The sequence below is a fragment of the Dermatophagoides farinae genome, unplaced genomic scaffold, assembly GCF_024713945.1.
Source record: "Dermatophagoides farinae isolate YC_2012a unplaced genomic scaffold, ASM2471394v1 contig5, whole genome shotgun sequence".
Taxonomy (NCBI): domain Eukaryota; kingdom Metazoa; phylum Arthropoda; class Arachnida; order Sarcoptiformes; family Pyroglyphidae; genus Dermatophagoides; species Dermatophagoides farinae.
The window spans coordinates 203,246-218,325 of NW_027461520.1; positions in this window are offsets into that span (position 1 = coordinate 203,246).

Sequence of the window (15,080 nt, forward strand, 5' to 3'; positions counted from 1 at the left end):
TTATTTTTACTAAAAATCTCATCGACGATCTTGCAACTCAAGTTTGAAGCATTAACAATCGAGATAAGATTAGAAATAAAATCATTGATTTTATCAAACGCTTGCCTATCAATTAGTGTCTGATTAAAAGCTTGAAAATTGAGATATTTGATGTCTAAAAAAGGGTTCAAATTTTCAAGAATTTCTTGATGAATTTGTTTTCTATCTGGCACTTCGACTATCTCAGCTTTTTCATCAAGACAAGAGATTTCTCGTACATTAAAATCCTCGAAAAGCTCTTTTATTTGTCCCGAAATTCTTTCGAACTGATTATTTACATAACACAATCTTCCTTGCATATTTAAGTGTTTTTTGTTTTATTGTATTTATACTTGTAAGCCGAATAAGAAATAAACTAGAGAATTTTCTTATTGAAATTTAAAAAATTCAGCTGTCGTTCTTTCAATAAAAAACGACCTTAAAAACTATAAAAGAAGAATAAACATACAAATCAATTAAAAAGCATTATAAAAATTATTTTGACTCTTTTTCTTTGTATTTACCGTCAACGCTATTTTTTTTTTTTGGGAACGAACGAGTTCGGTCGGCCTCAGTAGGAGCCCAGAATGGGTTGCGTTTAATTGTGAAGATTATTCTAGCAAGACGTTTGGGGTTCTCATCAGGGTTAGTTTGGTTTAAGATGCATTCAGTGTTTATGTCAACTATTTCACAAACTTCCTGATCGACAAGCTCGTGAACAATGACGATTGCATTGCTACAAGCGCCTCCAAGAGCTGTTACCTGGAATTCGTCAATTGATTCGTTTTCCGCTAGAATATATTTAATATATTTTCTTTGGCTAAAACGAGCTCGATTTCCCGAAAGCTAAAAAAATTGTTAAGCATCGATAAAATTAGTCGCGCAAAGCGAATCAGTACTTACTTTAATTAGGGATGTTGGTTGTTCCGCAGGACTAGACATATTTATTTGATTATATAAAATAATATTAAAAATTTATAATCCGTCTTGTTTCGTTATTAATTTTTTGAACTAAGATTAAAAATAATAATCTAAACGAACAATATATGATTTGCAAAAATATTCATGAAATTTTTACTATCTCTATTTTTTATATCGTACTTTAACCAGTTTAAGTTTATACAAGCATATTTTATCGGTCACAAACTGCATAATATTATAGGTTTATCTGATTCAATTTTGAAAAAAAAAGTTTTAACTAACACAGTAACTAAAGAATCACTTAGTAAATTTTATCAAAAAAGTTTTGAAAAATTGAAAAGAATATTTCCGATTGTAAGCAATGAATCTATTTTGGACTTAGAAGATGTTTTTAAATTTCCGAAAAGATATTGCAATTCCGACGTATCAAGTGAAGAACTATCGTTAATAGTACAAAGTAAGTTTATAGAGTTATACATTTTTGAGGCGTCTCGACCAAACTTCGACGAGAAATTGTAATTAGAATGTTTCAAGACGCTGTTTATAGAAAAAAACGTAAGTAAAATACACAAGCGACATTAGTTGTACATTGCTGGGGTCCTTATATATGTCAAATTTCACACGGTAGAGCTTTTTACTACGATGATAACACTAGAACATGCCAGCAAAAATTTTTACTCAATAAATTACATGATAAGGTAGAAAATCTGCACAACGATATCAGCGGTAAGTTAACAACACATATTTAAAAATGATAGAACTTAAGCCGCCACTGTGGAATTTAGGAAATGAATGCAAGTACCCTTTACCTTTATTTATATTGAAAATGTTATAAACTTACTTTATTTTTAAAATATCGGTTTTTCCAAAAAAAGGAAATTAGAATTCGAACCTTGCATCTCTCAGGATTTAATTATGACGAAAGATAACAAACCTGCCATTGGTATAACAGTTTCTAAAGCCGATGATATCAGCAAATGGTATACTGAAATATTAAAGAAAACAGAAATAATCGATTATTATGATGTCAGTGGATGTTACGTGATTCGCCCATGGATATTCAATGTTTGGGAAGAAATTCAAAACTTCATCAATAAGCAGTTTAAACTACACCAAATAAAGAATTGTTATTTTCCTATGTTTGTCACCAAGCAGAAGTTAGAAGCTGAGGAAAACCATTTAGACGGATTTGCGGCTGAAGTAGCGTGGGTCACAAAATCTGGTTCAAGCGAATTGACCGAACCAATTGCAATTCGTCCGACGAGTGAAACGATTATGTACCCAATATTTGCCACATGGATCAGATCCCACCGAGACTTACCTGTCAAAGTCAACCAATGGTGCCCTGTAGTAAGATGGGAATTTTCAGATCCAACTCCATTTTTAAGAACCCGTGAATTTTTGTGGCAAGAAGGTCACACAGCTCACGCTTCACCTGAAGAAGCACGAGACTTCGCTCTTAAAATGCTCCACGTGTACGAACAAACATATACGGATCTGCTTGCTATCCCGGTCAACTGTGGACGTAAAAGTGATTTAGAAAAATTCGCTGGTGGGGATGAGACTTTTACTATTGAAACTTTCATTGCAAATTCTGGCAGAAGCATTCAAGCAGCTACTTCTCACTATCTTTCAAGCAACTTTGCTAACATTTACAACGTGAAATTCGAAGCGATTTCTGGCGTTCAAGAACCTGTTTATCAAACTAGCTTTGGCTTATCAACACGTTCAATCGGGGCCATGATTCTTATACACAGTGATGACAAAGGTTTAGTACTTCCTCCCAAAGTTTCTTTCTTACAGGTTATAGTCATACCCATAATAAAGAAAGGGATTGATGTCGGCGCTTTAGTTACTCACTGCGAAAACATCAAAGAAAGTTTGTTGGCAAATAATATAAGAGCGGATTGTGACCTTCGTGAAAACTACAATCCAGGTTACAAGTTCTCGCACTGGGAGCTCAAAGGGGTTCCCCTTCGACTTGAAGTAGGTCCGAAAGATTTATCTGAAGGTACATTCCGTTTAGCAAGGCGAGTTGACGGTTTCAAAGCTGATTACAAACTAGATCTATTGATTTCGACTGTTGAAACAGCAATGACAGAAATACACAAAATTATGTATGAAAATGCATTTGAAATTCAAAAAAATTGCAAAGTTCCCATAACTTCTTATCAGGAATTAATCAACGTAGTAATCTCGTTGAAGCAAGCTGTAGCACCGTGGTGTAATAGAAAAGAATGTGAAAAAGATGTAAAAGTAAAATCTGCAGCCGATCTTCTAGCTATGAACAGTCCAATAAAGGGTTCAATTAAAACTCTTTACACTCCTTTAGCTCAAACAAATGGCTTAGCAGACATAAAATGCTTTAATTGTGACCATTCAGCCACACAGTACACAGTTTGGGGTCGCAGTTATTAAGCCGGAATAATAATTATTTTTATCGTTATAATAATTAATTGCGAAATTATATCGTTATAATAATGTTTGTATTTTCAACTGAATCGATCGTATATTAAAATTGTAAACATGTAATATTAGTTTTTCTGGCCACAATTGCAAACAAATGCTTTCTAGACTATTGCGAACCAGCAAAACGACTGTTGCCACGGGCATTGGTGAAGCCAACAAAATGTATTACAATGAGAAGCTTAAATGCTGGGTCGTTCCGGGAGAAGAAGAAAACAAAGAGAAAGAAGTGGCTTTAGCTGCTTTACCGCCAACTGTTACTAATAAAGAAACATTTGTGAGAACAAGATTAGACCCGAGTAATTTGACTAATCTGTATCCACAACCTGCGAACAGCATAGGGTCTTTGAAAGAGGCATTATCAGGAACTTCAACACCAGGACGACCGCAACGTCACAGTGGACATGTTAACATGCCGAACACAAATTTTGCTTCCGAACCGCAAACAGATCGTAATCCCCTTTTATCACAGAGTATGGAGCTACCGCCTGCTAATCACTTCAATATTATCAATCCGGAGCAGTGTAACGAACAAGAAAAAACTATTCCAGACCGTATATTAGAGTTGAAATCTAAATTATACAGTTTTGATGACAACTACAGCTTAAAATCATCGATAAAAAACTTGCATAGAGAATCTGACTCCGTCGAACTAAAAAACAAACAAGTTGATAACTATGTGCCACCAAATGAAAAGAACCTCGTTCATGACGACGCGACAAATAACGATCAATTTGGTCTTGAACCGAACTTAACAAAAAGTTTTGTTGACTCAAATAAATTTAATTACACATCTGAGCCTATTACACATGAAGCTAAATCAACCGAAACTCAAAACGAAGATTCTCGGCAACGCTTCGATGACTTAGAAATTAAAGTAATTGAAAACCAAATTACGGCAAATAACACAGTTCAACACGTTTCCGCTTCTTTGGCTATCGAATGCAAAATGAATTCGCTTCAATCCGAAGCAAACGTGGACACTTTATATCGTTCCGATACAATTTCCGTTATAGAAACTCAGTGCAATGACTCTGCTAACTCAAATTCAAATAATTTATCAGATGTTATAACGCAAAATAAAGAAAGAACTGACCACGTAGATAGACCATTAGTACAACTAGATCAAACTGATACTATTAAAGTTGTGGGCTGTGCTGGTCAAAGCGTTCCACTATTTGAGACTAGTTCTGACTTAAAAGAAACGAGCAATTCTATCGTTACAGAATCAGAACCCATAAAAATAAAAGTGACACAAAGTTCCAGTTATAATGGTAGAATAAATCAAACTGATATTTCCGCTGGTATTGAAACAAATTTACCAAAATTAGATTCAGACGCGACTGAAAAGTTAATTTCCTTTGATGCTAACCAACCCACAGCAGAAAAAAATCGTATAGTCACTACAGAACATGAAAACCCCGAACAGCATAATGGAATCATAGATTCAACACAAACTTTAGAACCGATGCAAAATCATAAAGATAATTCAAAGTTTACCGCTGATGGATCAAAATTTACACTTGCAAACAAACTTTCTCGAACGGGCAAACAGGTAAATCAGGCTACTAGAACCGCATTGCAAGACATGTATCACATATTAAACGTCTCCGGAGAAGATCTCTCGAAGCTTGCAAACTACGTAGATAGCAAATCATTATTGGTACTTGATGAAATTCGTAATGTACTTTCCGAATTCGCTCTATCATATCCATCAGTTGAAACTGAACCCATAAAAGTTCAACTATACAATTTCAAAATTAAAAAGTCACTATCGAGTTTGGATATGCAAAAAAAAATCAAAGCGCTTTTTGATAATAAAATTATAAATTTAATTCACAGTTCTTTTGAGAAAAAATTTTTATTCTTTGCTTCTCGTGTTGAAAAACAAAAAACAATCATAATTGAATCTAAAAATGAAATTACAAGATTACAAAATGAATTAAACAATGCCAACAAAACAATATTAGCTTTGAAAAACCAAGTAGAACAAAGAGATGTATTACTTGATAAAGTGAAAAGTAAATTAAGTTCTATCATAGCAAATCAAAAAAAAAAATAAATCTTCAACTAACGGAATGAAGTTTTTTTTTATAAATTAAATTTTTGTAATATCTTGGTATAAGGCTTGACAAAAACGACGTTATAACTTGTTTTGCATGTGGAGTAAAACTGACTATATTATCTTTAAATTGACAGTTTAGAATAATATTAAATGCATAATACCCGTTGTCTTGGACTGTAACACTGTTAAATCGATTGATATTTTTTTGAAAATCCAGATTTGTTCTTATTAAACCAGGTTCAATTTGTAAAACTTTGATTTTGAATTCTAATAATTCTTTGCTAAGGGCTGAGCTAAACGCATTTAGTCCAGCTTCACAGGATGACGCTACAATATTATTTGGATTTGCATAATAATGATTTGTACTGCCGAAATTTATTATAAAGCTTGTGTGTTTATTTTTTACCATATAATTTGCTATATTCTTTGTAAGCAGAATAGGTGTTCGATAATAATAGTCGACTAATGATTTGATTTGATCATTAGTCTGCGCTTCAAAAATATTTTTTGTGTTTGCGTAACAACAAATTGAAAAGCAATTGATAAGACAGCTGATTTTTTGATTATTTATTGTGTTTATCCAACTCTTGAACTTTTCAATTTCCGTTGTGTTTGTGAAGTCCATCTGTAAAAATTCAAAACGTTTATCAGGAAAAGCTTCTTTTACTGAATCAAAATGTTTCTGATCACGTGCTATAAGTAAGTAATTATGAAAAGGATAAATTTTAGCAAATCTATGAATTAGATCTGTTGCAATGGGTGTATTTGAATTAGCAATAATAATCCAAGAGTTTTGATCAGATAAACATTTATCGAGGTATCCTGATTTAAAGTCTTGGAAAAAACGATACTTGACGGCATAGTAAATAGAAACTATATACTTAAACCCGCTGTAGTAGCAGAGCGCGGACCAAATATACAGAAACATATATAGTTTAAAAATTTGTCTTACAAATAATTATTTAAGAATCTTGTAAAATTGGTCGATCTGATTGTGTAATTAAAAATAAAATCAATTCTACGATAAAACGATACAATAAACATTTTAAATAAATGAATGATTTAATTAAACTAGCAATTGTTATTCATTGATGGAAATTTATACGACTGTAGAGTTTGACTTCCTTGTAAATTTTAATCAACTGGTTTCTATATTTAGGATCTATAATTATATATGGATAAGGAGAGCAATTATTTTCGTATTTGCCAAACAACAGAGACGTGGGTGGTTCTGTTATGCGTTCGATGTAAACCTTCTTCCAATCGTCTAAAGACTTGTAATTAAAGTCTTCATCGTCATATATTGGAGAATGAGCAATTATCGGTATCATTTTCTTTAGTTTCTGTACAATAGTGGAGAATAGGTTAAGTTCATCTTCCTGGTTAAATTCGAAAATTTCTGCTGGCATGTACTCAATACAATGATGTTGAGATTCCCAGAGTTTCATCTGGTTAATAATGTTTTCAGGTATAATATCCAGATATTGTTGATTTATGTTATTCTTGTTAATCTCAAAACTACAGCTTTTAGCACCGACAAGAGTGCTTAAGAAATTGTCAATAACTTGTTGACTTGATCGTGAAATTAAAAAAGAAAATATGTGATTCACAGATATACCTCGTGTGAAAGCATTTTCAACGCTGGATCTTTGAATTAACGCAACAACAACCGCTGGTGAGATTATTCTAATATCTGTAAAACTGTCGACAACAAAAGTTGTGATGAGATCCGGATTGTGGATGTAAATTCTAAAGTTTCTTTCACATAAAATATCACAAAACCCGATAACCTTTTTCACTTCAAGCTCAGATCCAGTTTTGCTGACATTTTGGCCGAGCTTGTGTGTGTGTTGAGATTGATCATTTAAAGGCTCTTGCTGCGTAACTACACAAGACAGTTGTTTGAAAGGATCAGACTCGATTTTAGAACAATATATTGTATTGAATTTTTCTATATCTGGAGCATTGTTTACATAAAAATAAATTGACGACAATATTCGTGAATTAGAAAGGTTGATGTCTTTAGTGAGAAGGGTGTAGTTAGCATAAAAACGCATAGCGTAAAAATAATTAATGGTTTGGGTTGGGGAAACTGCTTTGGTAAATATCACATTTAACGGTGTGGGATAATAATATTGATCGTTCTGAGCAACGAGCAGGCCTATGTCGATACACAAATTTATAAACCTTGAAATTAATCGAGAAGTAACAACGATTCTTAAAGGCATACAGACGTCAGACAAAATTATCTGACTGAACAGTGAATACAAATAAGTTTTATTTACAACGTCAGACTCAGTTTCGATAAACGACTTAACGAAATAGTAGATTTGCTGGTTTAAAGAGTATAAAAACCATAGATGGATGCTCTCAGATTGATTGAAAAATTTCTTTTCTAAAATAAACTCTAGTGGCTCTGATATCTTTTCATAACGCACAACTGGAAAATATTTAGCAATATTGCTACGAATCTTTGATTTAGCGCAAATATAAAAAAAAACATTAGAAAGTTTTTTCATAGATAAGTGTTCAATTTCTTTGTAGTTTAAAAGATTTTCATTACTAAAGTTGTAATCTGGAATTAAAACTTCGTATTTTGGAAGTTTAGAATACTCGGCTATATCATTTTGATTTAACTCCAAATTAAAAGGAATTTTTGATGTGATGTCAATACTGCTGAGCAAGTCTTTGTAGGTCTTTTTAATTTTTATAGCTTGAATGATAGAGTTCCGGAAATCAGAGTTTAATTTAAACTTGATTAGCTTTGTTGAATTATCTGAAGACAAGTCTGGGAAAGCGTATTCGATAAAGTTTCGTTTTTTACAATAATCTAACAAATCTCTAGTGAGTTCTGATTTTTTATGTTTTTTAAAGTTGAACCAGTGGAGAATCGCGTCGATTTTTACGTCATCAGTCAAAAATAAAGTACGAACAAGTATTGTTTTGATAATACAAGGTAAATAATGCAAGATTAATCTAACGCATGAAACACTTTTAAAAATTTGAAGGTAGTCTTTATTTGATTCTGAAGCGAAAAGAATTGCTTCAATGTCATCAAACAAAAAACTAATGTTTTCACTTGTCGCCATAAACTTTAAACTCCATAAACAATCAATTAAACGTAATAGAGATCATCAGAACGTCTTATACAAATTTTTCGGTTTTTTATGGACAATAAACATAGCATATTTTTATAAATTTATCTTAAAAAAAAATTAGCTTCTATAATTTGATTAAGTTTGGTGGAACTGCGGTTTGACCGTTTTTCCATATCATAAACATTATATGAAATTTTTTGTTGCAATCAGTTTTTGTGGTTTATCAAACTTTGAAACTAGATAATCTAAATATATACTGTCTATATCGTAGTTGAAAACTATTTCTCGTTCATAAATAATGACGGTGCAACAAATGATTATTATCCATAGAATGGCATTTGAACAACATAATTAAACGGACGAATCATCGCGTATAATATGCTTTATCATGTGAGTTTTTATATAGTCACTTTTTTCAATTTTATTCATTCTTTTTGTATTTTCAAGATCTTCCAAATTACGAAGCCGTCGTTCATTCACATGTTTACTCCGTTTAACCAACAACGCGAACAAATAAATGAAAACCAGAGCAATAATCGTAAATCCTAAACAGCCTGCAACATAAAATATTATGTTAAAGTTTCTATTATACAATACAACCATTTACAATCGTGAAATTTTCGGGTGCAATAACAAAGTTATAATAAGTATATTAAGAAAACGGTTACATTTTATCCTAAATTGAGTTAAACCCAATATGCAACTTAAAACTTGTTTAAATTTGATATTTGTTATAAAATGTTTGGAAACACTTTCATTTCTGAAAACTTAACAAAGTACGAAATATGCTCTTTTCTTATTGGACGAAGAGAATTTTTTGTTTTAGCTTAGTAAATGCTATTGCTACAGAAGGATTCCTCAAGGAAGATATCTTGAATGACTTGAGAAGAAAAATAGCTACTACGCAAAAACCAAACTTAATTGCTCATGAAGTGTTTTCGAGTGTTGCGCCTACGCTTAAATGTCCGTACGATTTTGTTTTGGTAAATCAATCCTGTGAAAAATACGCAAGCGAAGCCCCTGTTATCACGTGTCCTCCGGGCTGGGTGATCGAGCCAGAAAGCCACGTTTGTTCTGCTTATGATATTCAAGCTTCGTTTTTAGTTTGTGAAAAAGGAGCGAATCAAAACAATGTTTGTGTTGAAAAAGAAATTGTGCCGAAAACAATAACATGTCCAGAAAATTCGTTTTTCGACGACGATGCAAAAAAGTGCTACATTCCAAAATTTAGAAAAAAGAATACAATTTGTTCAGCTCCAGAAAAATTAGTAAACAACGTTTGTAGCCTAGTTGAAACTCATGTCCCGCACAATGTATGCAAAGTGAATTCAATCTTTGACGAAGACAAATGCATTACAAAACATATAACTGACCCTATCTTTTTGTGTAGAGAAGATTTTACTTTAACTTCTAGACAGTGTACCCGAGCTGTAAAGTCAGAACCAAGTTTATTTTGTGAAAAAGGATTATTAATAAACGATCAGTGCGTTGAAGAACTTTCTGTTCCTGTGATGTATAGCTGCCCAGATAATACCGAGCTGACAAGTACAAAACAATGTAGTCAAACGTTACACGAGATTCCTAAAATGACTTGCCAAATGGGGTACACGTTAAATACTAGCTTGAAACAATGTGAAAAAAAATCCGTAATCAAATTGCCATATGAGGAACAGCATAAAATAAAAAAACAGGGACTATTAAAAGGATCTGTGGATTTAGATGAATACATTCAAACAAAATTAAAGTGCCCCATCGGATACTATCAGACTAGTTCTTTCGAATGCGAATCATTAGACGTTGTTGATGTTAAAAAACTTTGCCCACCGGATTATTTATTAATGTCAAAAACGGATTGTATCCAGCGAAAAGTGTTTGAAGCAAGTGCTGCTTGTCCTATAGGGTTTGAACTTACTGGAAATACTTGTTTGTCCACTGTGATAACCGAGCCTTCGCTTTTATGTACGAACAATACAATTCTTTCTGATGGTATGTGTTTATCTGTAGAAATAGACACAGCACTTGTATCTTGTGCCGAAGGATACGCGTTACAAAATGATGGAACATGTGTGAGTCTGGAAATAACCTCTCCAAGTGTAGAATGCGTCGATGGTTATTATTTGACGGAAGAAAAAGGTGAAAAATTATGCATGAAAGTGACACGAGCAGGTATTTTAGAGGACTGCAATGATACAGAATTAGACATAGATGGCTTTTGCATGAAAAAAGAATATGTAGAAGGAATTACATCTTGTTCCAATGAAGATGAAGTTTACGAATCAGATCGTGGATGTATACGTATAAGAGAAAGTAAACCATTGGTTGTCTGCGAAGAAGGATACACTCTTATAAATGACAAATGTCTTAAAAAGTTATTCGTCGAACAACTTAGTTCTTGCCCAAGTAATACAATGCTAGATTCAAACGGAAAATGCAGTCGGTTCGAGCGTATAACAGCTGAGCCTGTTTGCGTGTATCCTTATGAATACGATCCAGTTCGTAAAGAATGTGTGAGCATTAATTTGCTATTCGAGTTTGATCACGAAGCTTACGTAGAACCTGTAAAAATAGAAGCTAAAAAAGATTTACAAGTCAAGGAACCAGAACAAGAAATATTGCCAGTCGAAGAAATACCTAAAATTGAAAAACGTGTTAAAGTTCCGGTTGTCAGCACAGCCATATCAATAGGTTTTGATGAATATCTACTAACAGGCGAAAAAGATCTGGTTGAAGAAAAAGCTAAGTTAATAGAGAAAGGAGTTGAAGTTCAACCAATACCGGGTGTTTCTATTACGAAAATAAAAGAAAACGAGCCTGAGAATACCGCGAGCTAAAATGCAGTTGATATATAATTGATTATAATAATTTTGCTGTAAATTTTTTATGATGTTTCTATGTATTATCCGCACCAAATTATGAATTCAATCTCAAATAGTCGAAAAAAAAATTTTATCAACGTAGAAGCCGAACAACTAGATTCTGATATTCACTGTAACCCTTATGCTGTAGAAAAAGTGTTGGCTGTTAGAACAGCTTTAGAGACAAATGATTTCTCCGCAGCAAGAAAATTGGTGAGCGAATTGCAATGTTTGGATTTGTTATTTAAGACTTTACAGCGTGATCGAAAAGATCTGTTGAAACGCAACCAGATATTGGAGAAAAAAGTTTTTAAGTACCAATCTGAAATGCAAACCATAAAAAGACAGCTTTCAAGTAATACGTGGGACACTTTGCTAGAATCAAACAAACATGAAACGATGACAGAATGTGTGATTGAAATCAATCCAAGTATAAATAATTATGAAGTCGAAAGGCAAACGAAAGATTTACAAACTATAGAAGTTAGTTTGCAGGACAGCATAAGAGAGGCCGTTAACGCGAGTGAAAACGGAAAAATAAACAATCCAGTTAGTTTATTGCTGGAGTGTGCGGAAACGGTGCAGCTCGCGTTATCTGAATTTAATGCGTTAGCAGAGTATACTTTAGAATTAGAAAATATTTTATTTGGACATGAAATAAAAAATTAGAAAAAAAATTAAAGAAAAAATTGTAAGAGACAATTGCGATAAACTTTTTACCATAAACAAAAAGTAAAAAATGGCAGATTCTGATCGAATGAAGCTGCGATTGCTCGGGGAATGGAAGGAAACTGCTTTTCCCAATCAAGACGCTCAATTTTCAGTGCCAATTGATAAACAATACAAAAAAAATGAATATCCAACGGGCGTGTTTTTGCCTTACAATACGCGAAACAACATATTACCAACTGTAGACGAGTTGCGAGAACAAAAAGTGATTGAATCTGGAAATTTTTCTTCGATTCGTCGCGCTGCAGAAGCACATAAACAAACGAGAAAATTTGCACAGTCAATCATCAAGCCGGGTTTGGAATTCTTAGAATTTGTTCAAAAGTTAGAGGCGAAATCAAAAAAACTGATATCTGCAAAAGGATTGAAAAGTGGATGGGGTTTTCCTACAGGTGTGAGCTTGAACGAATGTGCAGCTCACTACACACCTAATTACGGCGATCCTGTCATGAAATTTTCGCAGAATAGCATTGTCAAGGTTGATTTCGGAGTTCATGTTGATGGGTACATTATTGACAGTGCATTTAGTGTAGCTTTTGATGAAAAATTCGATCCGTTGATTCAAGCAACGAAGGAAGCAACGGCTGAAGGTGTCAAAATGGCAGGCGTAGACCAGTGCATCGATGACATCGGAGCCAGAATAGAAGAAATCATTTCTTCTTTTGAAATGGAAGTGGGAGGAAAAATGGTTCCCATTAAACCAATTGAAAATCTCAGTGGTCACAACATCGAGCCTTATAGAATACACGCAAAAAAATCTGTTCCATTGGTTCAAACCTATAATCATGAGCGGATGCATGAAAATGAAATCTACGCTATAGAGACTTTTGCCACAACTGGTTCAGGTACAGTAGTGTCATCTGGTACCTGCAGCCACTACTCTCTTAACTACGATATGGTAAGACACCAACTGCCAGGTCATTCAATGGCTTCAGCTAGACAGCTGCTTCGAGAAATTCACACTAAGTTTGGTACATTACCTTTTTGCCGCAGATGGCTTGATGACTTCGGAATGACGAAGCATTTGTTGCCATTAAAGGCATTAGTTATGGCGAACATTGCGTTAGACTTCCCACCTTTGAGCGATGTTAATGGCAGCTTTACTTCACAAACAGAACACACGATTTTACTACACAAAGAGTGCAAAGAAGTGTTGAGTATGTCAGACGATTATTGATTGAATTTATATTTTAAGGAATACCAGATTTAAATTCAAATTCCGCAATAATTTTATCAAAAAGAATTTCTACTCCTCGTATATTTGCGATACCGCCTCTTATGGAGAAGTTCCAAATGTTTTTTCCTTTGTTGTTGTACCTTGATAGGTGCTCGCAAATGCCAATTATTGAGTCTGTTGCTTCTGGTTCGTCGCAGTTTAATGTTTCTACGTCGCTCAAGCTCGAGCTGACCTCGTCGAAATCAGAGATTTTTGTTATATTAGGCGCGTTTCTGCAACTCGTTTTAAAAATGATTTCAAAATCTTTATCTTCTGGGTATTCAATGTCGTCATCTGATAAGTTTTGACTCTGAACCTCAACTGGTAGGGTTGACTCTTCTGGAGTTTCTTCAAATACGGAACTAGGCGCTTGTTCTTTTTCCCCAAGGTTTTCCCAGTCTCCCCAATCATCAGATTGGTTTGCTTTACTATTGTCTGACAAACATTCTTCAGAAACACACCCATTTTCAGCTTCTTTTGGGTTTGGAGAGTTGTTTAAACTCATAGAATTCTGTGAAAAAGATTCGATAAATAATGTTTTAGATGCGTCAGACGCAGAATTGAGGGAAATACTTGTTCCCGTGCCGAAAATGTCGTCATTTTCACTTTCAGGCATGAAGGGGCTAATATTTGTGATTGACTCTGTATATTTTTTTTGGGATCCTTTGACTCTGCTGTTAAGTAATGCGTACCATCTTTTTTTTAATTCGTCAATAATGGCGCTTCGTGCTAAATGCCTCGACGAGTCAATAGTTTGTTCAATGATTTCATTATATATGTCCCAAGTATTCTCGACGTTATCTGGCATAAGATAGTGTCATTGAATTTAAATAAAGCTAGCTAAAATTATTTTGTGTCTGTTAAATTAATTATGAAATCCAGAGAATTTAAATATATATTGACGAACTGGTTATTTTGAAAAATAGCTGATCTATCTTGACTACAAGATGTCATTAACCAATGTTGGCATCTTTTTTTATGTATAGTATAAAACTACGTTTAGTTTTCTAACTAATGTGCAATTTTATGCATAAAAAATAGAGTAATACATTACTTGAAAAACTCATATTTAATGCGTATATCTATTATTTATGGAAAAGGTGTTTATTTGCTTTGTTCAAATTTTTTGAAGTGTAAAACCTTACCGTATAGGATATCGTGTAGCGTTACTGATACGATTTGCAGGCTGAAGTAAAGTTTCTAAATTAAAGTTTCTCAAAAAATAATCAAGGTCTGTGGTTGAGCTACGCGTTTTAGTATATAGAAATTGTCTTGTCATTTCGTTTCGAAACTTAATTTCATTCCACGCTAAAACAATTGAACTGATGTGTAGCTTTTTTAGTATGACTTCTAATGAAAGCAGTCGCTTGACCTTTTCGTCAAGCTTCACAATTGGTTGTTTGAACGACATCATATATCGATACAAATGCAGCAAGGTTGTGCTTGCTGTTTCATTGCTGAGCGAGTGAAACGCGTCTCCATGTACATACAGGTAAGTGTATCTAGAAAGTATGTTACTCAAAACAATAATAAATCTTATTTTTTTGATTTGCCTTGACTGCAGTTTAACGTGATCATTGTGAGTGAAATTATCTATGTCACCGCATTTAAGCAGAGTGTTTGTGTCTATTTCAATGTCAAGTTTCATGTTGTCAAATTCAAAATATTTGTTCATTGTAATAAGTAACTTTTGTTTATCTAATTTTAATTTG